The following is a 25,865-nucleotide window of genomic DNA, read 5'->3' as shown; positions in this document are numbered from 1 at the left end:
TCTCGTTGAGTATCTTTTTCCCCACGGAGACCTCCATATTTTTACTTTTATTTTTATTCATCCCTGGCGCCCACGCCATATCTGAGGAAATTTCTTGCTATGAAGGTTTGTCTGTGTTAATGCGTGTGAAGGAGAGGAGTTTATGTTCCTTTACTTCTTTAGTTCTGCATCAACAATGTCCGTCTGATTTCTAACCAATCACAGTCGTTGTGCGTTGTTGTGTCGACACAACGCGTTGCTACATTTCTGGAGATGTGTAAGTCAGGCTATACCGTAGGATGTGACGTAGGATCTGTGTAGGCACGATGCGTAGTATAAATTGGGCTTTAGCCTGAGTCTCAGATACACACTGCTGAATTAAAAAAGCAGGTTTAATGAGCATCTACGAATATATTTAATTTAATTCATATCTCAAAAAAGATGATGCTAAAGTCCTATAAACTGCTACTATTCCCTGTAAAATGCAGGTACAATACATCAGAGGACTTGTTGATATGAAGAGGTAATCACCAAAAAATATATATATACATATACTAGGCTTTATTTTTTGCATTAATTTATACCATTGACATTTTATATTCATAAAAATGCCTAAATCTTCATACTGGACAGATACACTGCAAGGTGAACATCTGTTAGCCTCTTGATAAATCACCATAAACAGACTGCAGATCTTGTGGTGTACTTGCTATTTAGAGATAGGCACTTGCTTTGACTTTAACAAAGACAAAGGTTAAGCTGATGAGTAAACATGTACTTTGAAAATAAGCAATTACTAAGACAGTGTGGGAGAGCACAGAGCTCCATAAAGCCAGACTGGGGTCTAAAGAATAGTACAAGCAATATCTAGTGCCTCTGGTGTTGAAAAAGAGTGAAGGTAAAACAGAGCAATGAAGTTCCCTCAGTGAATTACATGCTCAGAATACTGCATGATGATTTGAAAGGATTCACACACAACTCCTTCTCATATTCAAACCTTTCATTTGAAAAGTATGTAAAAAAAAAAAATAAGCCTACTTATGTGATTGGGATTATTTTGTGCATTTCATTGATGTGAAAATCCATACGAACATCACCATGAAGCAGACACTGAGCAGTTGATTACAGTAAATTGTTGTTCATATCAGATAAGGAGAAAATTATGAGAAATGCGGCAGCTCAAAGTCTCAAGCTCTGCTGCTGTATAAGCCATAATTACTCGTGATTTACCCAATGATGGGACCAGCGTCTCCACTGAGCTGACTCCATTAAACCAAGGAGGTGTGCAACAAGGAGACACACACAAACTGTGTATTTATGTACAATGTAGTGTACAATTTATTGTTAGATTAAAGTAGAATTGAGTGATTTATACAGGAATAATATCACAATAAAATCACTCCTCCTTTCAGGATGAGTCAGTGGGTCCTTCCTCTCTCATTTGGAGCCTTCAGAAAGTCATGCCAAATTCAATATGGGCTGACTCCCAAACTCCCTGGGCTGCAAGTTTAACCTTGCATTTGGAAGCCTTTGACAAGTTAGTCGAGACATTTTTTTCCTTCTTTTTTTTTTTGTTTTGTAAATTTTATTCTGAATTTCTCCCCAATTCCACCAGAGAATTTGCCATTATTTGCCCAATCACCCACAAAGCCAGCATCTCAAAAGTGTGAAGGCAGGTTCATGCTTCCTCCAAGACACACAAATCCAGCCACTGCTTCTTTTCAAACTGCTGTTACTGCAATGCCACTGAACAAATCGTGGTGCCGGAAGGGAACAATTATTTTTCTCAGGTCTGTAATTTTAACCAACAGACACCCATGTTGGCTAGCTATCATCTTACTTCACCAAGAGAGTGAGGTCAACTGCAGTCTCACAGATTCCCAGTCTCAAATGGCAAGTGGCTCAAGTGGCTGTTTTTTCAAATAATTAATTCAACTGACGCTCCACCATGATGAACGTGAAGGTTCCCTGTTAAAGTGCTTCTCTATTTTTGTATACAAACCGAGGTCCAGTTCATATTCAGTGTGAAAACACTTGCGTGGTTTGGATTTTCAGACAAATTACAGGGCATTGAAGCAGTGTAAATCACAGAGATGGATGTGACCAAGCAATTTACTCGCTGCCTTCACAAAGAGTACAAAAAGAACCCCAAAAACTTAAATGCAACTGTAAATTAATTACCATAACCTTACCCTGCTGCCTTTGCAAAATTTCAACTTGAGGCAGCTGCTCTTAGTTTGCAATGTCCTTTTAAGTTTAAATTATTCTTGTACTTTCATATAGAGATGCCTTATTGATTGGTAGATTAAGTATATCTTCTAGAGATGATGGAGATACCAATTTTATTTTCTGATAACAATGCCAATACTGCACCATGAGCCAATGTCACTTGGTACAATGTCTGGAGTTATTTCACATTCTTTTTCATCTCTACTGTGTGTGCATACCTTTAAATCTAAGAGTTGTCTGTTGAACTTTGAAACAGCAAAAATGAACTTGCCGTCAGGCATTTCCAAGGCTTTCAAATGTCCAAAGCCAACAAACCGGTAAGCTGAAGTTACTTAACTGCGAGACCGCTGTGTTTCTTCAGCAGAACCTGTTGCAGGCTATCTCTCCAGACTAGTTTTAATTAACATTTTGGAATATCATTCTGTGCCTCTTGCTTTATACACTCTCTCACACACACACACACGAACACACACACACACGAACACACACGAACACGAACACGAGAACACACGAACACACGAACACACACACACACACACACACACACACACACACACACACACACACACACACACACACACACACACACACACACACACACACACACACACACACACACACACACACACACACACACACACACACACACACACACACACACACACACACACACACACACACACACACACACACACACACACACACACACACACACACACACACACACACACACACACACACAAAAAAAATAAGGGCTATGGTGGGATTTGAATAGAGACGGCCAGACTTCTGTGTCATCGTTTTGGAGGTATTTTTGGTTTCGTCTCAGTGGTAGTTGTATGAGTGTACATTAACCTTTGCTGGTTATTCCAAGACTCATCCTTGTGTAAGCTCAATAACAAGAGAAATGATGTCAACACGTTCTTAAGTGTTTTGTGACCAGTTTCATGGTTAGTAATTCTAAAGACCAAGTATGCATAATTGTATTTAACTTATAATTAAATACATATAATTAAGAACGTATAATTTATTTAATAGTAGTTTATCCCCTAAAAAACTGAGAAACTCAACACCCATTACAGGCTAAAAGCAGGTCTGAGATATCACAGGCCATATTTGTTACAGAATTGGATTTGCTATTTTTCCTCCTCCAAAATTTGATCCATTACCAATCGATACATACCCGACCATTTAAGTGTGACTGAATCAATTTGTGTGAAAGTTATACACTAAATATCTCTGCATCAATTGTTTATACAAAAGACCTAATTCCAGAGCTTCCATAGCAAAGAAAGAAGTCAGTTAAATGAGAGAGGAAAGAGCCTGTCGCATTGCTAGTCAGTCTCCCAAGCCTGGACAAAACCCCATGTTTCTGTGTGTACACAACAAGGGCTCTCTACACCAAACAATGTAGCCGGAACCTTCAGGCCTCAGTGGAGCGCTAGCACAAAAGCAGTTACAGACAGGTCCTGGAGCGCACTGCCCACTGTCACACAGCTTTGCCCTGTGTAGGCTGTAGGTCACAAAAGGACCTTTGATTGCGCACACAGTCAGGAAAAACACATACAGGATCAGAAAATGTTAAGTCTCAAAACCTACAGTTCTGTACGACAACAATTGAGCAGAAGAGCTTGTTTGTCATTCTAGATTTAAAGGGAATCAAGATTCACTGCTGTTGGACTTGAATAGTTAAGGATATTATAAAGATATAAATAGATCATTTTCGCAACCCAAAACATCATATAAAAGAAGGTCCCTGCTGTAAGGTCCCTGCTGCAATACCATAATTCATATTAACCTCAATTCTCACACAATGGCACTGTCTACGCACTCTTATTGTCCAGTGTGCCTGCATTGTGCAAGATTATTACTGTAAAATATTTACAAGCCTATCTCAGTGTTACAGCCTCCATACCCAAAAATGAACAACAAATAAACATTAACAAAAAAGTTATATTTGGGAAAGACATTCATTTTCTCCACAATCTCTTAGTGCCAGGGGACCAAGGCTTAGTGCCTTAATGCAAACACAACTAGTTCCTGAATGCTGTCTAGGACTAAACTCATGTTAAATTAATAGTAAGAAAAATCTATCTATGGCCTGATATGGAGACCTTTTGCCTGGAGGCAAATGGTACTAGTTTGACTGCATATCCAGTAGCTTGAGAAAAACCCCATCACTGGTCTCTGGAGTACTCCAACACTGCCACGACTGGTGATAAAGACTCATCATAACTACAATCATCAATCAGCTGTTGATTAATTGTAATGTAAATAAATGTTATTCACAATGTAACTGTAACTGTTAATAGCAGTAAAATGTAATGCTCCTATTAACAACAGATAAGATATACAGACTGAGCTCATTCCAATAATCAAATCAACTGGTGCCCTCTAAAAGTGTTAGAATACCAATCATAAATTAAAACCGTTGTCTAATTCCACTTTATCCTTTTTCAGATGGCATTCGTTTTTTATGGGAAGGTGTGGTAATACATATCTGGAGTACATCACGGCTGTTTTGCATTAGATAGGAAATGCTAGTATAAATGAAATGTTAGTGGCTACTCGATTTACTTCTCATATCCAGTGTTGGTTCTATTATGAGCAGTCACTGACTTGATCCCCCGTGAAGCTTCAATCATCCAAGGCCATAATGGCCACATTTTTCCATCATCATATTCATAATGAGGGTGGCACAGCAGGTAGTGCTGTAGTCACACAGCTCCAGGGTCCTACGGTTGTGGGTTCGAGCCCCGTTCCTGCTGACTGACTGTGAGGAGTTAATAAACTCTAACCCAAGCAGACAGACCACACTGACTCACCATAGCAACTATGTTATTTACTGTGAGGGTATTTTTTGTATAATTGTTTGCATTTACTCTTAATATGCACACTTTAGTTGTGGGGTAGATTTATATGCTACATTTTTTTATTTTGGACTCACCGAGACCCTGAACTGGATAAGTGGTTACAGATAATGAATGAATGAATGAATGAATGAATGAATTTATCAGTGTTTTGTTCATAGTGGCATTGTATTATTCTATGGCAAAGTGGGTTTTGGTTTCGCATTCTCTGAAAAAGCATATGCTTGCCCTCACACTCCCAGGCTGGACACTGCGTGTGACCTGGGTACTCTTACCTAACTGGTGAAAGTCGGAATGGTTAAACAGGTATGAAAACTTGGTTTCAAAAATAAACAGATTTACTGGCACTGTGTTTTTGATCTGGACTACAGACATTGATATTTACATTTTCCCCCACTATGACGTAGAACTAATCTGGTCCAAAGATGTTATATAAGTAATGGCTTTTTAAATTTGTTTTATTAGTAGTATTTTACAACACTGACCAAACACATCCATAATCACATTGTTGTTATATAAACCAGACTAGATACAAGAAAAGAAAAATGTAGTTGGTTTAAACATTTGCCATCAGAAGCCCCATTATTGAATTGCATCAGAAGAGTCTGCTTATAAAAAAATAAAATCATCAAATGTATAAAATTAATTATTTAAATTACATTTTGGATATTTAAACTGCAGCAGACATCAATTGCTCCTCTGCCTCTAAACACATTCCTACATTTCACTTCTGCCAGGTTCTAGTATTATCATTATCCAGGTGTTAACGTTACATTACATTCAGCTGCATAATTCAGAAGCATTTGTTTGAGATTAAGCTAATTAAATGCACAGCCAATTTTTAGAATGATTGGTCTGCACCTTATAATTTTTGAGAACACTAATCTAATCAGCATGCGAAAATCACACAAAGGCTTAATGCAGTAATATTCAGCATTATCTCTATATTGTTTTATATTAAATGTGTTATTTTTAATTATTATGACCAATAAAAGGATGGCAACTTAAGACTACCTCCTCAATGTCTAACAGATTTTGTTTCACAGAATGATGAATTGTTACACCATATTTTGCCAATTATAACCCATGGAAAGTGACTTGATCATAGTGCCGTGCTTCTTACTTTGATTAATGAAGCAAAGAAACCACAATAATCCTCAGTGGCATCCTAATAGGAAGTGATGATAGATGCACCAGTTAAAGCTGTACCTAAGCTTCTCTAACGTGGAAAATCTTCAACTTGAAAACAATCCCATTATTATAATTAAATGCAAAACAGTCGTTCATCAGAGATAAATCCCAAGACTCAGGAATAAACAGTGATCCACCGTTGCCGGTAGTATTAATATGCCCATGAAATGTAGCATATCATAATACTACAATTCTGATACAGCATAAAGAAGAGGTGCATTTGCTAATTGGCCTTTTTTTTAATACTCTTTCAAAATCCAAATCGAAAAAGACCATGTGCAAGTGCCTACATTTCAAACATTTGTAATATTTATATACTTTATATTGCAAAATATACATTTATGAACGTGTTTATAAGCTGATAAGGGGATATTACCACTGGGCCACAATACTCATATCTGTGCAACTCTAAAGGCTGTGACAATCCTAGTTCAACATGGTTTACAAAGTATTTACAAAATAAAATAAAACATTGGGAAAAATAAATTAAAATAATTAAAAATATGGAGGCAGCAGGTAGTGTCGCAGTCACACAGCTCCAGGGACCTGGAGGTTGTGGGTTCAATTCCCGCTCCCGGTGATTGTGAGGCGTTTTGTGTGTTCTCCCTGTGTTTGCGTGGGTTTCCTCCAGGTGCTCCTTTTTCCTCCCACAGTCCAAAAACACACATTGGTAGGTGGATTGGCGACTCAAAAGTGTCCGTAGGTGTGAGTGTGCGAGTAAATGTGCGAGTGTGTGTGTTGGCCTGTGAAGGACTGGCGCCCCCTCCAGGGTGTATTCCCGCCTTGTGCCCAATGATTCCAGGTAGGGTCTGGACCCACCGCGACCCTGAACTGGATAAGTGCTTACAGATAATGAATGAATGAATGAAAAATAAATTAACAGCCCAATTTTACATAAATCTACATAAAATCAGATGCTCATTTCAATGCAGTTTATAATGTTATTATCTTAAGACCCGTTAAGTCTATTTTTTTTGGTTCCTGTAAAGGTGCAATAAATCTGGGATGAATAATTTAATCACAATAGTGATCTCCTATTGTCCACCCCTTCTGACTATACAAGCTATATATAGGGACTGCATTAGTTGCTCGAATTTCCTTGCAAGACAAAAAATGAGGTCATATGTAAGATCTTATTTGTCTACTGCAAGGTTAGACCCTCAGAATGTAGACAGATGAGCTCTCAACCACCTTAATGCTATTTAGTCAGGGCTTTAGGAGACCACTGCCATAAATCTTCAAATGAACAATATTTGTGCGCATATATAATTTGTAGGTATATGTATTAGTCATGCCAAAAATCACAAGCATGAACCTTTAAAATTATACATATAAAACTCAGATAATTCGTGCTTTCATGGCACAGGTGTTAAGTAACCATGAGAAACTCCTAGTTCTGGTTCTCTCATCCTGCAACTTGTGGGAAATAGCAGGTGTTTGTGGAGAGAGGGGGAACCATAGCCAAAGCATGGAATAGCATTTTAATAACATTATGATCACCACTGTAGGGTGAGAAAAGATATGTAGTGGGTGTTTTTCAACCAAAACGATTTTCAGATTAAATTGAAAGAGTATAAAAGCAGTATAATATATTTAAAGCATTCCAGTCAGTTTACTCTCTGTCGTTCTCAACTCTGGGTTATTAATGCAGACAATTTAAACCTATAGCATATGAGACTGCATTTTTAAGTGGTATAACTTTAATCAGAATTCTTAAAAGATTAAGTACAGCCAGAAAGTCACCCAACTACAAGATAAGCCTCTTCCTGAGGGTTTGTGCCATAAGCTACTGGATTACACACAAACTCCTGGCCAGCCTACATCAACCCCCCCACACACACACACACAAACGTACATACACATTTAAACACACACACACTTGCAATCCTGAAACTCTTGAGAAAGAAAGTGGAATTGAGACACAGACAACAAACTTTCAATCCCCTAGTCTTTGGATTTTAATTGGGAAGATCTACACAGCACCTAAATACTTGCAGAAGCTGCCAGTCTCCACTTTACTTAAGCCCTTTAATAAGCAGAAAACATTTAGGAGGAGGATGTAATAAACATGAGAACTTCAACTTTTTTATAGTGGAAACAAAGTTGCTCTTCCATTAATCTATGATCAGGAAGCTGCAGCAGAATTGGTTATTAATACAATCAAATAAAAGGACGATAACAAACCATAAAACCTATAAGATTAATTCCAGTGATAACTCAAAATTCAGGATCTGAAGCTACCAGAGTTAAAACTATTATACAAAATTATTGAAAATATGCTGCTTGATGTTAAATATTCATTCGTTCGTTCATTGTCTGTAAATTCTTATCCAATTCAGGGTCACAGTGGGTCGGGAGCCCACCCTAAATCAATGGGTGCAAGGTAGGAACACACCCTGGAAGAGGGGGCTCACAAGTTCACACACACTCACAAGTTCACACACACACACTTTTGAGTCAGCACCCGGAGGAAACCCACGCAGACACAGAGAGAACACACCAAACTCCTCACAGACACTCATCCGGAGCGGGACTCACGCCCACAACCCCAGGACCCTGGAGCTATGTGACAGCAAAACTACCTGCCGCCCCTGATATTCAATATAATATTTTTAAATAGTTTAACAATATGAATTTTTGAAAACATTTTTAATCCAGTCAAGACATGAATTCAAATCCTTTAAAACAATAAATGCTACCAGTCATGGCTCTTTCAAAATAATCCATTTAAAAAGTAAAAATATGGTAATCATCAAATCAGAACTAAACATGCACAAGAACGCTCCCAAAAAGAAGCTTTTTAAAAAGCATGAAGAAGAAGAGAAAATTGTACTCTGAAGGAATGCCCCTTCACAAAAAAACGTATTAGACTCTCCAGGTAGATCCTAGGGTAAAACCGCTTGCCCATTCTGACTGCTACAGTGCAAAGCCAGGATTATCTTTTAGCATTTCTCTCTCTCTCATCAGGAATACCTGTTTGGTCTCGCCTACTGAAAAGCACTGACCCTAATTCAGCAGGTAGCACATGTGGTAATTTATAGCAGGATGAAAGAGGAAATAGGCCGCCGCCCTGAGGACTCCTTCGTATCTCAGTGAGGAGCCACTAAGACATGGCCTGAGTTTCAAATGGCTGAGCCTAAGCCTAAAGCTAGTTTAAAGGCATCAGGAAAAACAGACTTCCCAACACAAGCACACACCAGGTCTTAGTATTCAACGCTCAGGTTGCTTTTCATCAGGGGTGGTTATTATAATAATAAAGACCTTTATTTTCTAATCTCTTTATGCATTCATCAGTTTGTCAAGAATCTCAGTGAAATCAATTGCTTTACCTCAATCTCTGAACATAAAGCATTAAAGGGTATTATTGAAATTTGCCCCTTGAATTATTTTTATGTTAAACACAAATTAGTGACTGTTCAAATTACATAACCTTAAAATATTTCTTAGAAGTAGATTATGTATGAACCTTCTAGAGAATTTATTTCATGTACCAGTGACACTAGTCACTAGTCTCCTTTGCTTCAGTCATGGAGTTACAGAATCTGCCCAGCTGTCATGCCATTCAACACTAAAATCAATAGGCATGAGACCACTGCGGGGGGGTCGCTGTCCCTTCCTCTCTCTTGGTAATTTGATCTCTCATGCTGCAGGCTTTAGGGTAAGAGCATTTAAGCTGTCCTTCCTGCCCACTACATACCCAACAGCAGTCAGTGGGCAGCAAGCCAAAGTCTGTGTCTACTTTGTAAACAGCTTATCAGCCATTCATTTATCTAAAGAGAAAGGCAAGTGAGGCTGACGTGAAGTTGCTAACAGGGTGTTTAACATTTCTGCTGTACTGGAGGTCCACCAGGAGCCAGCTGTTTGCATATCTCGGTCAACATATGGTGCTGCCAGCTTTAAACATAAGTTTAAAAAAAATCTCGAAAGTTACTGCCTTAAAAGGATGGAATTGCACATCCAGGAGAACTACCATTGCAGTACATATATCATTTAATTATGACTTACTCTAGTTAGCTTCATTTTCACAGGCGTTTTTAGTGATTTAGTGAAGTCATAGTCTGCCACAACTGGAATTCTGTTTACACATCCATACTGCAGAGCTGTATGTATTAGTTTATTGTGCTGTGTGTAACGTGTCAATTTAGTTGTTCATTTCACAGCAGCACTCATAAACACATAAATGTCTCTTTAAAGGCCAAGCACCAGCTATATGAAAGTGTCAAACAAATAAATACAGTGGAATTTGAGTTCCTAACTTGTGTTTATTGATAGTCAGAACATGTTATTTTTTACTAATTCAAGGAATAAGGTTTACAAGACCGTTGCTAGGCTATTGTCATGAATAATGTTGGTTATTTAGCTAGTGATAGCTAGATACTGTCATAACAGTCAGTCATAACGGTGTTTTACCGCGGCGTTGTTCAGCTGTTGTCCACCAGTGACGTCACGGTTGCGTTCAAGAATTTCCGTAGTGAGCTCGGGTTTTTCCATCAATTTAATAAAATTGTCAGTTTTAAAGCAAATTAAGCTGCTATTTTTATTTTAATTCATACTTATATATGTCAGTAACTAAAATAATGTGAAATATTCAAGGAGGTTAATTAAGTGGTGCTTAGCCTTTAAATTAACCACTGCTTGTCCTACTGTCCATGCGATTATATATCTCTAGGCTCTGACCAGCACTTCAGAGTAAACCAGACATGTTCTAGAGCCCTTAGTATCATCCTAAACGTTATTAATTTTAATTAAAAGCATTGTGTACATGATATAATTTGCATCAAATAGGTTTTAATGTTTGGTTTTGGTTTTACAAGATTAAATGTCTTAAATATCAATCACAGCAATATATGCATTTGTCTTTTATTATATAAAGTTTACACTGTGTGTTTTTCTTTAATATGAACATTACCGTCGAGTATAGACTCAATGTTTTTATTATTATTTCTTCCTATTCCCATTTGAATTAGGCTTTTTTCATGTTTAATTGTCTACTGTACTGTCTGTTGTTATATTTTTTGCTGCTGTTAACACTTTCTAATTCCCAAATCATTAATTTATAAATCTAGATTTCAGCAATTCTGCATGTAGAGTTAGTGCTATAAATATAATGGCTTGAGAATTATAAAGATCAGACTGAGTAAGCAAATTTATGCTTGAAAGTGGGTTAGAAGATAAAATAATATTCTCAAGAATAAAAAAAAACCCTTAATTTATGTTAATAAATCTGGATCCAACCTTTGTCCTTTCTTTAGAAAAGTTTGATCTCTGTAATTATGGTTAAAATGAGTATTTTTGCCCAGTGGTGTACAATAAAAGATAAGAGGGAAACAAAGTATGTTGAATACCCATTTAATGAAGACAGAGGTTTACACTAACTCATGCAATGCACAGACTAGGACTCACATGACATCAAGTGACCTCTTTGAAACGATTAGGAAAAAGAATTTGAGGGACAATAGGTCTCTTTTTGCAATGGAACATTAAACTGAAATTTATTTGAAATGTATTTCACAGCCATAGTTATCAGCACATTATGTAAGAAGCCAGGGCGGGCAAAGCAGAGGAGATGAGTGAAGAAGTAATCAGAATCACATCAATAAAACTTCTGAGCAGAGACTGGAAATGCTGCAGCCAGGAAGAGCAAAGCATGAATGCTCTGAAATTTTTCACTCTCCATGGGCAGCTGGCTGATGTTTGCCCAGGGCACAGCATGCCGTGGTTAAATGCCAACATCTAATCAAAAGTGGTGTTCACATCACCAAGCTAAAGTGCCTCAGATCAGATTTATTTCCAGGGCTGTATGGACGTGTCAAATATCTTTTCAAAGCAGATTTAAGTCACTTTTATATGTGGTCCTACATTGGATATGTTTCAAGTTTGTGGGCATGCAACATGAATGTGAACGATCAGATCAGATTTCATGCATTGGTTTGCCTAGTGCTTAGTGCTGTCGTAATAAGCCAGCACCAGCAGCGACATGTAGGCTGAGTCTCAAATGGATCTGTGCTTCCTACAGTGCACTGATGAATCCAGTGCAGGTGATAGAACTGCAGCTTCTGCATCACAATAATACACGGAACGTTAGGAGCTGTGCATGATATAGATGAATATAAATTGGTTTGTGTTAGACATATGGCAGTGTATGGGTGTAGAAGCTATTATTTAAGGACCTACATTTTGCACTATTCAGGTGCTAGAGGCCCACCTGTTATGGAACACTAAAGTATCAATGTTTGCATGCAGGCCGATTACAAAGTGAAATAAATAAATAAATAAGTATATCCCACGTAGCTAGGAAGCAATAAAATATTTCAAGATCTATTGACAATAAACAGATGATAACCAAAGTTAAGCTGATTACTAATACATTATATTGTCCTGCAATACACAGGGCCAATTTTCCTATCTTTCTCCATAAACTGATCAGCCATAATAGTATCACCTCCTTGTTTCTACACTAACTTTCCATTCCCTCAGCTCCAATGAGCACACAGATGCACTTTGTAGTTCTATAATAGGTTGTGTCATGTGATTCTGACAATGTGCGAAATCCAGATGGAGGGCAGGAGGTAAAAACAGAATGGAGTAGACTGAGGTGAGGAGCCTGTATTGTGCCGTTTTAGAGAACATAGCACAAGCAATGTGCAATCAGAAAATCACAACATATGATGGGTGATGTCTGTGTTATGGAGAGTGATTTTGAACTGAAGTTGAAGGTTAGCTGATATCGAGACCGTATAAGAACAGTCTTCCCCAGACGTCCTTTAACTCAAGGGCTTTAATGAAAGCAAACACAACACCTCTCAGCGTTGCCCTTAGGGCTGTTTACTTAAATAATCTTAGGTTTTGAGCAAAACATGAAACTGGCTCCTCAAAGACAACACAATCTTGTCAGCTTTCCATTTCCACCTTATGTAGTGAGGCAGGTACATACTACTACTAAGGTGGAACAGGACACCGGCAAACTAAGAGCTGACTTCATGCATTACGAGATGTGAGTATTCTGTGTTATCTAGTTCTGTGGGAGCTGTGGCTGTGTGCTGGTGACAGATTTAAAACAAGAAACTGAATTCAAACAAGCAATTCTGATAAGGAAGCTGCCTTCAGTCTCATCCTGACCACAGATGATGGCTTGCAAGACGTTTTGCTACAGTTTTTCAGTAAATTACTTGCATTTTCTCCCTCATGAACAACAACTTTTGGTAAGTGATACACGCTCCTCGTGGTTTACTGGACAAAATTTTGAGCAACCATAAATGACTCTAACCACAGGCATTATCAGAGCATCTGATAGAGCTCCCTGTGTATAATATCACTTCCAGCCCTTCATTTGCAGTTCATGCAGTGACATGACCAAAAGTGTCATCTGCAAGCAACCTATTAGTCTGTAATCTATCCTTTGCTCTGCATACATTGTTAGCCCCCACTTTCACACTGTTCTATAACAGACCCCCACAGGACCACCACAGAATAGGTTTGATTTGGGTAGTGGATCAGTGACTGCACAGTGCTGCATTGACACTGACATAATGGTGGTGTGTTAGTGTGTGGTGTGCTGGTAGACAAAGAAGAATAATAGTCTTGAAAGTGAAACTGAGCCTGATGCCTGTCTGGACCAGAGACATCCCTTGGATAGTTTTCACAGCCAGAATATATGATGAATAATTAATATTTATCTTTAATGACTATTTTATGAGTCTCAATCCATATGCACTGGATAAGCACTGGGTCATACCCTGTGGGAGACTCTGTTGTGAAGAACAGAAAGTGTATGATATCTTCTTCATTGACATTTATTTTTGAGAAAGGCCAACAGTACAGGGAACAGGCTCTAATATGGAGGATGGTATACAAAAGCCTAACGCGACCATTCAAAAATCCATACACACTTCAATTTGTTACTAGTTCTGACTTTAACAACATACTCAATAAAGTGTGTTTCATAGGTCATACCTACCTCCCCCTCTACATTGTTCTGTAAGGTTTTATCAGTCACCGCCATCCTACACATAGATTCAGCTACCAAATCATTTGGACCATCTCATCTTTTACTGAGCATTAGCTAAGTGGGCCATCTGTTGTTAGCTGTACTGAAAAAACTTTTACAAAAGTTACAAAACCTTATTTTATACATAGTTCAGTATGGTTAAACTTTCCAGTCTTGATTTTGTATATCATCTCTGTTATCTATACATTTGCTCAAGATTTATATCAACTTAAACTATATACAGTACCATAAAATCCATCTCAAAGCATTTTTCCATTTAAAATATTACATTAAAGCATTGATAAATGGATGAGTACCTGTTACATGTTTAAATCTTAGTAGAACAGATTAATTTGGTAAATATGACAAAAATATAATTACCTAATTCCTGACTAGGGATGTCCCATTCAAGTGTTTTGGCCCCTGACGCCGATCCAAAATCTTTTAATACTGAGTATCTGCTCATACCCAGTCCCGATAGTTAGATTTTCCTAGATAGCACTGTTATAGTGTATCTGCTTGGAACTGAATATCTCACATTAAGGAAAAAATTGCCTGCATCCAAGCTACTGCTTAATTTTTTTTATACAAATAAACAAATGGTGTCTTCACAAGCATCCCATATAATAAATGGAACATTATTTTTAATCTTATATGAAATTATCTAATGTGACTTATGTATAAAAAAATTACTATGATTCTAAAAGTCAGTCAGCTTTATTGTCATCACAGATGTGTTGAGGGACAAATTAAATATAGTATGCAAGTTATATTTTGTAGTATATACGTTTTTTCAACACCAACCCGCTTCTCTCAGTGCAGCCACTAAACAAACCCATGTAGGGAGGGACTGTGACACCATTGGCAGAAGCATTAAATGATGAACAGCTACCTCTGGCTACTGATTGGCTTAATAAAAGTGACGACCTATGAGAAACAGAATTCTCTCTTTAGAAGCCATGGAGTATCTGCCACATGTCTCAAACGAGTCATGGTCTTAATAGTCTGGTCTCAAATATACGTGTGCTACAGGAGGAGGAGGGAGTGTGAGCTCACCGCCTACAGAAAACGGGGGATCAGACTTAAGATCAAGCCCAATAAAGCCGACTGCAGTGATCGGCCTCGATACGTCACTATTTCTGATGTTGTCAAACACTGACATGCCTTTTGGAATTTTCTGTGACAGATGGGACTTCCTTAAAACATGCAAACAATGTAAACCACAGTTGCCTCCCATAACCAGCCAAGCATACAGTAGCTATGGCATATAAAAACACCTGGATACCTGACAAGTTTTGTGTAAACTTTGAAACAGCTGATTTTTTTCAGTGGTCAGCCTAAAAATAATTATTGCATCATTAACTGACCCATGCAAAATGAATACGTAGCAGTCAATGGGTAGCAGTCAATGTCCGTGAAATAAATATCAAATATTACCTACAAACAATTCAAAATATTTCATTTATTTATGTTGTCATACTATGCGCCGCGTTCAGGACGCCATAATCCATCAGGTCATGTCACTGATAAGATAAAATATACAGAACACAGTGAGAGAGAAGAAGCAGGCTATTGCAGAGCATTACTGCCACTGAATGTCAAAAAGTCTAGGCTTATAAAGAGGGTCAAGAAAGAAAACCGCAATCAAATAAACAAGCAAACAATATAACGTGGGTAAGAAAAAAGAATAGTCGAAGAACGAAACACGAAAGTATGATACACATTAGGAACACGAAACAAACGATGCTTAGTAAGGACACAAAAATAGTAGCGATACTAGGCAGAAGTGCATTACTGAGACCTTTAAAAAGTCCTAGCCACAGGCGTTCCCAATCAGTACTCTGGTGAGGGACAATGCCCTCTCCTGTTGCTATTGGTGGAGAACAGATGTCCCCCTCCATGTAATCCTCTGTAGACTCTTGGGAGTTTTAGTGCGGGGCCAAAGAGAGGAAGGACGCTGTAGCAACAGACAACCAACTTTGAATTAAAGCATTTATAAATCTCTAATGCTGACTAGGCCTTAACACATTGTTATCAATTTATTTGATCATTTTATAATCAATTTGTTAGAGCCATGGTGTACTTTTGTCATCTCCATTGTTATTGAAAAAAAGTAATTTTAAACAAAATCAAACCATGAGTTTCACCTATCAACATTCCCATTTTCTCTAGTCAGTACAGCTCATCTCTCAATCTGTCTCAGCTTTTTTTAAACAGATTTTTACACAACATATGGGAAAGAGAAAGCATCTCTGCTTATGCATTTCAGTCAAATTAGAAACAACGGGGAGAATAATAAGGCATAGCTGTCAAGACTGGGATTCAGAGAAGATTTTGGTTGATGACTCATTGCTGAAATTGCTTCTTCCCACAGCAGGGGAGGAACACAGCTTGTTGTGAATAAAACTACTTCAGAAATACAGTTTAGGCGGCAAAATGTACAGATTTTTTTATAAGCAGATCTCTCTAAATTAGCCTATATCACAAGAAGAACATGGATGAACCCATCAACAGCAAGAAATTCACAGGCACTTAAAGATCTGACCGGGGGAGACATTTAAGGAATTATTAACCAATAATCACAACATGACATTCTACCTTTACAAAGGTAGAACACATTAAAGAATGACATGGAGACTTTTGCCGTGTACAGCGAGCCAAAAACATCCCAGTGAGAAAATACTAAAATTCAGTTTACTGAAATTCAAGCACTGCAGAGTGTGAATTCCAGAGACTGGTTTTAAACTTCATGCAGCCCTCGGGCTATTAGCATTACAATTACTTTACAGTTAGCTAACAGGATGAGTGTCCCCTTTGGCAAACAGAGTTGCTTAAGACAGTAATGTGAAACTTAAACCAGCGTAAAATTTTCAGTCATTACAACAGTTCTCCTTTCTCCAGTTCACATTTCTCTCACCACGTAACGCTCCAAATATAATAGTGCAGATTAAAAAGATCATATTTAAGTCATTTTCTTTCTTTACTTCTCCATTTTATATAATATTTTACCTTCTTTTCTACTTGTATATTTGTGAATTATAAAAAATGCAATGTTAAAAAAATGCAAAAGTGAGCATTGTACTGCTGAGCAGCTAAATTTGGTTTACCCAACTTACACTTTCAGTAGACACTTGCTTCCATGTATCATTGCTTTGCTATGATACCTTTTTTGCATAGTGGCCATTTTTATCTGTGTAGATACACATTACTGCACTTCTTACTGACACCTTTAATGCAGGTGTGTACAACCATTAATCAGTGACTGCAATTCAAAAAGTATATTGTAATTATCTCCATCTGTAATTTTCATGATGTTCTCTCCACAATTTCATGAAACTCAAATCCACAGGACTTCATTTCACCTTCTAAACCAAAAACCACCACCAATTCACTCGTTTATATAGAAATAAAAACACAAAGCCTTTCCACATTCATGTTCACAGAAATCATGCACTAACACAGATCCTTCTTTACACTCAGTTTCACACACCATATTGGCAACTGAATCTTGAATGAAAACTTCAATTGTTAATGTGTTCTCATTATGCCTCTATTGTAGGAATTCCCTGGCTGTTCTCCAACAACCTCTCTCAATGCAGGAATTGTTTGGGTGCAAAGAATCCCAAAGGGAATTCCAAAGCATCTCCTCATGCCAATGTGAGGTAGAGGCCAATGGAAATACTTTTCATGCTCTGCACGATTCAGACTATCAGTTTGTGTGTGGGGTTGAGGGAGGACTCCTGTAATTAATGGACATGCAGACTGGAATGACAAAGCCCTCATTGCTACACAAAGCATCCTCAGCATTCAAAGCTCTGGGTTAGAGGTCGCTCCAGGCTTTGTGTGTGGCATCAATGGTTGCAGAACAGACAATGAACCCTTTGATATATCCATATATTTTTCATAGCTGAAAGGGTGAATTTAAGCTTGGATTAGTTTGGCAAGTATAACAACACAAACAGAAGGAGCAATTTTGATATGGAGAATTTGGGCAAGTGTTCAAACTTATTCAATCCTTCCTCTGTCAAACACAGTTGTGTGAACATTGCATTGCTGGGCTTAAAATGATCAACTAGGTTCTCTAGTCTCTTGAAGCATGTCAACTATGTCTGCACTTAAAACAATAGCCAGGGAAAGACAGATAAATTGTTAATTTATTTATTTTTAACCGCGGTCTGATCCAAGAACATAAACACGTATTGAACAAGAGCAAAGCATGAACACATTAGGGATGAAGTTATTGAAAATTCTGGTACATCCAGAGAAACAGTAGCAAACAAAAACCAGTTTAACTGCTGACACAACAGATCTGAAAGGGAAGCAAAGGACAGATGAAACACCCAGTACAGCATGCAGATACTTGCACCTGAAGGTGAGTAAGCTGCCATTGCACAGCACTTCTCTGACTCTCTTCTCCTTGCTCTGGCAGTCTATTTGGTCAGGCTGCAATGCGACGGGCTGAATGAAACACAATAAATCTGCCCTGCCCAAACCACCCCAGGGCTCAAGCTCAATTGAGCTTCTCCAAAAGCAATCCTAAAGTCAAAGTAATGCATCTCTTTCACTCACTGTGAAATACAGGAAACAATCAGTCATGCCAAACCAGACTTATGAGTCAAGTACATTATTCAAGTGCAAGTTTTACCAGTAACTGACCAACAGCTCAGAAGATAACTCCAAGGCTTCATTCAAACAATGCTTTTCCCTCTGCATAACAGCAGACCAAGAAAACTCTCTGAGCAGACGGCACTTTCAATGAAAGGCTAATCGAAACCGCGGTATAACTGCCAAATCCCAGCAGGAAGGTTTAGCTCACTGAGGAGGGATGGTGCACTGTTCCACTGTGTAGCATTGCTTACAACACGGGTGCCCAACTCCAGTCCTGGAGGGCCGGTATCCAGCAAAGTTTGGTAATTACTCTGCTAAAACACACCCCTTAAACCTGGCAATTAACAGATGAGTTGACTTATGTGTGTGTGGGCAGAGGTATAACCAACATTTGCTGGATACTGGCCCTCCAGGACTGGAGTTGGGCACCCCTGGCTTACAAAAACATAATCTTCATGGAAAAGTTATAAAAAAAGGAGACCTCACCGGTTACCTTATCTACATGTTCGGTAGCCTACTTCAAATGAGTCAGATGAGTTTTAAAAACAAGTGCTATGGACTGATGAATTTAAAGTAGTACTCAAGGTGTGTTTGGGGGAAACTGACCTGATTTCAGGAAGAAAAATAGAAATATTAATTTAGTTTTATCTCCAATATGTGATGCAGCATTTTGTGGGTCTGGTGTAAGCCTGCGCTAAATTCTCTGGGATATTATAACAATCACAACCATAAAGCATAGGACTGGATAGCAAGCTACTGTTGTGGTGCTGGGGAAGTTTGGACAAAATCAACAAAAAACAAAATGCAGAATTAACAGAAAATCTTGAAATAATATTTGCATGCCTTGGCTCAAAAGCTGCACAATGACTTTCCATAAAGGCCAGGTTGACACTTCAGTAGTGTGCAGCTGAATAAAGTGAAGATTTTGGAGTGGCCCTTGCACTCCCTGGACCTCAACATCATTGAGCCACTTGAGAGAGACCTCAATTGCGCTGTACAGGCAACACGCCTAAAGAACTAAGAGGCTTTTGGCAAAAAAATGGCCTGTTTTACCACCTGATAAAATAAAGGCACTCGTTTATGACTATAACAAAAGGCTACAACTTGTCATCGATGCTCAAGAGTCAACAATATTTCAAGGATTTTATATGAATTGCTTATATTATTGTTAAAACCAACTAAAACCAATCCACTCTTTACTCCCACTGGATTCATTCTATTGCAAAATCCATCTTAAACGTATTATACACACAACCCTCTGCAGAAACAGACGTAAGTGTTCCGTGTAATAACTTAATTGCCCCATTTTGTTCATGAAAAGGCATTTGAAGAGGCTAAAGCATATAAATGTTTTAATTGACATGGTTTCATGAATCCTACAAAGAATTCATTCATTCTCTTACAAACTCAACGCAAAGATTGACTGTAGATTCATTGGTCTGAAAGGTATTATAAACCAAATTATAGTTTACTTTAAAATTGCCTGGTACTGGTAACATTTTTGTCACTGGCAAGACAATGTTTTCAAACTCATTGTGTACTTCATTGTGTTCATTTGTTAAATGATGTTAAAATATACACTAGCAACACTGTTTATTTAATCTGATGAAACATTTAGTGAAAAATGAGTACTGGCTTAATTCACATCATCTCAAGGAAAATTTGCATAGGTCTAGCATCTGACCAGGATCAGAAGTCAGGAAGGCTGCTTTGATCTCAGGCATTTTGTATATTCTCTAAAGGTATAAGAATTAAATTTGCAAAAGGTATTAAATTATACCTTCTGTTATTAAATAAAAGTCCATTATATAACTTTACTATGCCAAATATTTCAAATTGTTGTATAGTTCACAGAGTAGTGCAAAGATATAGAGGCATTCATCAAGCACACAAGAAAAAGGCAAATAGGCTAAATACCAAACACCCTATAAACAGCAGAGAAGCTGATATCTGCAGCTGCACAAATGTTAGCCTACAGTTTGTAAACAACCCTGCAACCCATCCTTTTGCCATTATCATACAAAGCAACCAGATGAGGTTTACAGTGCAATATCTGAATATTTCCAAAAATGGTCATATCATTTCCAGTCTCTTTAAAAATGAAATGCCTTATGAAACAGGCTTTCACCTCACTCAATAACACACATACATAATGCCTCATGCTAAGGAGCTTCTCCACAAGGTGCACTATACAGTACTTCACAGTAATTACACTGTGTGTTTTTCTTCTTTCTTCTTGTTATAATGTACATTTTGTTTGAGAATAAGTTAAAATAACACAAAAATTGACAAAAACCTCTCGGTAATAAGCAACAATTTAACCAGTATTCATCATAAATTTAATAACTTAAAACCAGTAAATTTTCACAAGGACAGCACATGATAACTGATAACTAGAGGCTTTATTAACCTACATAATCATTCTTTTGTAACCAAAATGTTACGAAGAGCAACTAATTAAAATCTGCTTACTCTGGTTGGCACAACACACTTTGTGATATATAATTTCAAAAAAGCTACAAAATAAGTGTCATCAGGACTGGCATTACAGCAATAACAAGAACCTCACCCATATTCATTAAAAGAGTGTGCTGATAAAGTATGTAGGGCAGAGCTTAATGTGCTATTCCACATTGAGTGCCCAAACTAAAGAATAGATGAGCTTATGAAAAAAGGCTTTGATCTTTCTGCCTGTTGGGGGAAGAGGATCCAGCTTCATTCTACAGAAAATGAATCTGGACAGACAGCTATAGAGTCCTGTGAATCAGGCAGATTTTCATAAAAACTCTTTGAAATCACATGTGCACACCAATGGAACTACTCACTGGTGACATATATATCTAGATTTTTAGTATTTTTAATATACAGTACCAATCAAATGTTTGGACACACCCACTCAGGGAGGGTTTGGGCCATTTTCCACATATTGTGAATGTACAGTACCAGTCAAACATTTTGACATCTTCCTATTCAATGGTTTTTCTTTGTTTTTTATTATTTTCTACATTGTAAATGAAAACGGAAGACATTAAAACTATGAAGGAACACATGTGGAATTATGTAGTAACAAAAGTGTTAAACAAACCAGAATATGTTTTATACTTTAGATTCTTCAAAGTAGCCACCTATTGCTTTGATGACAGCTTTGCACACTCTTGGCTTTCTCTCAATCAACTTCCTGAGATCGTCACCTGGAATGATTTTCAGTGAACAGCTGTGGCCTTGTCAAGAGTTAACGTGTTTGAGACCATAACTTGGGTTGTGCAGAGGTAGGGCTGGTACACAGTTCTATACAGTGAATAGCCCTATTCCACAAATGACTAATGAGAAGATGTGTCCAAACTGTTGACAGTTTATCTACAGTTAAAAAAATAAACTGTAATCTATAAAAAAAATAAACCAGAAATCCTCAATAACTGATAGAGTCTTGTATTTATTTACAGATTATCCAGTCTTTAGTACCTACAGCATTATAGGGCCATCAATGAGTTATTACAGTAGGTTATTTTTTAAGAGGATGTCATTAAGTCTCAGTAACAAGGTCACAAATACAAAATGACAATATTATACGAAGCAGCCAGTGTATTTATTTGAACAAATGTTTTCTTCTTTGAGAATAATTAAATTTCAGCTGTAAAATGGAGTTTATACAGTAGAACAACAGGTAGGCTATTTAGTAGTACATTAATAGTATATTTACCATGAATATTTTCATTTCACTGTGAAGAGTATATCACAAATAGCTGACCTGTGGTGGTTAGTGAGGCTCAAAATGAAACTCCTTAAAACAGAAACTACTAACTTAAATTATGTTAATCTGTTTCTTAGGGCATTTTCACACCTGCTCTTTGTAGTCCGGTTAAATCTGACTCTGGTTCGTTTACACCTTTGGTGTGATCCATTTGTGCAGGTGTGAATGCAGTAATCGCTTCTTCCTGTATGAAATTTCTTGCTCCCACCTCCTACAGCTCTGACCATTGAGCGAAGAGAACGTTGGTTCACGTGGTTTGTTGTGAAGCATTTTGGAGGGCTTTGATTTATCACTGTGTGAAAACAAACTAAACCTAGGGGGAAATGCTCCAAGTATACAATCTTGTGAATTTAATCGGACCAGAGCAACAAAGTATATGTGTGAAAACACACTTAATCTGGTGTTGAGCATTCTGGATATTAGGTTTTGAAATGATACCACATTAACTTATACTCAATTATATTTGCGAGGACAGGAATCTTTTAAATTTTTAAGTACATTTTACTTCCTTACATTTCTAAAAATTTCATCAAAAGATATAAAACATTAGACCAAAATATGAGAATTAGAGCCTAAGCGCCCTCTTTCCCTGTGCTGGCAGACGTAGTTCCCATGCAGATCACAGTCACGCAGATCTGGAGTAGACGTTTGACCAAAAACCTGAGCTTCTGATTGTTTCACCATGATGATATTAAGCTACTCTGTACACCTAAACACCCACCATAACATGCTAAGAGTTCTGTCAGGATTTCTATAAACATTCTCATTATAAAATGCTAAAAATATAATTTACAGATACACTACAGCCTAAACCAAGGCATATGCTGTGTAATTTGCTTGTTTGTTGGTAGTCATTGACTAAACTATATGATCTGGACAAAATTCAACTTCACTGACTGTAATTTGGCATGCAGTGTGAGGGCCCAGTTAACAGCCCAAACAAGCAGTGATTGAGTGATTGAACATTTGGGTGGATTTCTGAAATGTGCATCAAACATCTGCTCATTCATCATTCCTTCTGAAATCAGGAAAATTATAAAGTGAAGAGTATGGCACAGGTCAACAAAGCTATATGTTTTCGCAGCACTTTGCACACAGTGTGCCATACTGCACAGAATGGAGTTCTTCCCAATCGTCAGAAATATCCATATGTTGTTGTTTCATGCACAGCATGAGCACTCATGCTGCATCAGGTCATTCAGACCAATTACTTTCATGTAGTGTGAGCAGATGATGATGGACAATTTAAATGAGCGGTTTGAGCTGCCGTCCAAGCATAAGATTTCTAAAATCATACAGTGTCAGCCCGACTTAAGGGTAGCTATTATTGATATAACCATCAGGATGATACGCATTTTTTATTCTAAGACTGCAAAATTGTATTCGAACAAGCTTAGATTTGCCGGACCGCCATTATCACAAAGTGTTTCTGGCATTTCAACAACAGTAAAGCCCTAAATACATACCCCTGTCATCTGAAGGTCTGGAGAAGCTTTGGTGCTTCATATCAATGTCTTTATTTACATTTATCAGCTCCATTTACCTTACAAGAGTACTCTGTAGTTCTACATACTGAAGGACCCTTTCACCCTGTGCATCAGAATTCACACAGTGCAGGTATGGAGTGGTGGCAGAACACTCACACTGCAGTGACATTAACATGGTTTGTGTTACTTGTGTGTAGTGCTGGGAAGAATGGGTCAGACACAGCAGTGCGGCTGGAGTTTTTAAACCCCTCAGTGTCACTTCTGAACTGAGAATAGTCCGCCAACACCCCTAAAAAATCCAGTCAGCAGTGTCCTGTGACCACTGATGATGGACTAGTGAATGATTAAAACAAACGGTACAGTCACAGAGGAGCTACAGTCTCTGGTTTTACAGCTACATAGTAGATCAACAAGGTGGGTGTGTCTAATAGGTGTGAAAATGGTGTTTAAAAACCCCATATATTAAGTAGAGATGATAAAATGGACAATGAGTGTAGAAACAAGGGGGTCATTTTAATGCCTCGGCTGGTCGGTGTGTATTTTTACTTAGCAGAGGTGCCTATGTGTAATGTTGATTAACTATTACAGTACCTACTATATTTCCAGTTGTGCAGTAACGTTACACCACAGAATGCATATCGTGTATTGTTAAACATGTCTATTTTAGGTATCGCCGTATTTTTGGCCTCATCGCCCACCCCTACTTTTCTGTAGGTAAGAATGCACAAGCACGAGTGTCTCCGTATGGAAAGCAAGCGCGTGTAGTTTGAATGGTCGCCCATTCACAGGAGTCGAGTGAATGTGAAATTGAAATGGAGCCAGACAGACAGCCCCCTCTGTAAAATAAAGTCCGTGACCGTTTCTTTACTTACCGGTGTCTTATCGGTGGGGTGTTTCCCTGCGTGTTGTCTAGCAGCCGTGCTGAAGCCGGTGGTCTTCTTCCACAGGCTCAACACAAACCCAGCCGAGAAGCCCCCTACACCTCAATCTCATAGTAAACCAGTGTGATAAATAAAACCAACCGAGACTGGTTCGCGTCGCCGCGTGAAGCGGGTGAAAGCTTCACGTCAAAGTCACATCGGCGAGCAAAAAGTGGAAACCGAGTAAACGGCGGTTTCGTGGCTCGTAGTAAGTCGCTAGCCACTAGCTTTGTGTTTAGCTTCCACCCGCGGCAGCAGCAGCCAGCTGTTTCCTGCGCTCGGTCTCCGTGTGAGGGGCTTTAAATTCTCAAATTCAACTTCCCGAAATCTCAGAAACCGCGCTGGTACATTTCCGTTGCTTCACCGCTGCGTGTTCTCTTGTTCACCGTGAAAAGCGGCTCAAATAAACAAACAGCCGCCTTTACGAGGAGCCGAGTGCGCGCACAGCCAGCCACGCGCCGCGGAGAGACTTTCCCTCAACATTCGAAATCGTGAGCGCGCAGCGGTGCAGTCTGTCCCTCTATCTGTGTGTGTGCGCGCGCAGGCAGATTAGTATGGCGCAGATGTCCGCACAGTCACAGCGGTTCTCATCGGGGACGCGCTTTATTTTTAGCAGCAAGCCGCGTCGCCCAAAGCCGAGGCAAAGTATTTCTAATCTCAACTCTTCCTTCGCCTGGAATTATAGGACACCTCGCTGTCATAATTAGAGCGGCTCAAAGGGGAGTACCATTGAATTTTCAAAATTTAATCATTTATACAGCGGATGAGAACGGACAAACAGTCCTGGGCTGGGGTTCCCAACCGTCACATGTAGAACGAACAGTGCATTAAACACTCTTTCCC

At 38.4% G+C, this 25,865-nt stretch overlaps 1 protein-coding gene across 2 annotated transcripts in view; it reads right to left on the bottom strand.

Moving 5' to 3' along the window:
* The window catches only part of arhgap32b (Rho GTPase activating protein 32b), an 88,061-nt gene extending 62,569 nt beyond the window's left edge, over nt 1–25,492 (bottom strand). For both annotated transcript variants that reach the window (XM_066645077.1, XM_066645078.1), the window contains exon 1: nt 24,975–25,492. The gene's annotated coding sequence lies outside the window, so the exon portion shown is untranslated. The remainder of the gene's footprint in view (nt 1–24,974) is intronic.
* Nucleotides 25,493–25,865: the final 373 nt, after the last annotated feature.

This window comes from Hoplias malabaricus, chromosome 15 (genome assembly GCF_029633855.1).
Source record: "Hoplias malabaricus isolate fHopMal1 chromosome 15, fHopMal1.hap1, whole genome shotgun sequence".
Lineage (NCBI taxonomy): Eukaryota > Metazoa > Chordata > Actinopteri > Characiformes > Erythrinidae > Hoplias > Hoplias malabaricus.
This window is presented reverse-complemented; position numbering and strand designations above follow the sequence as displayed.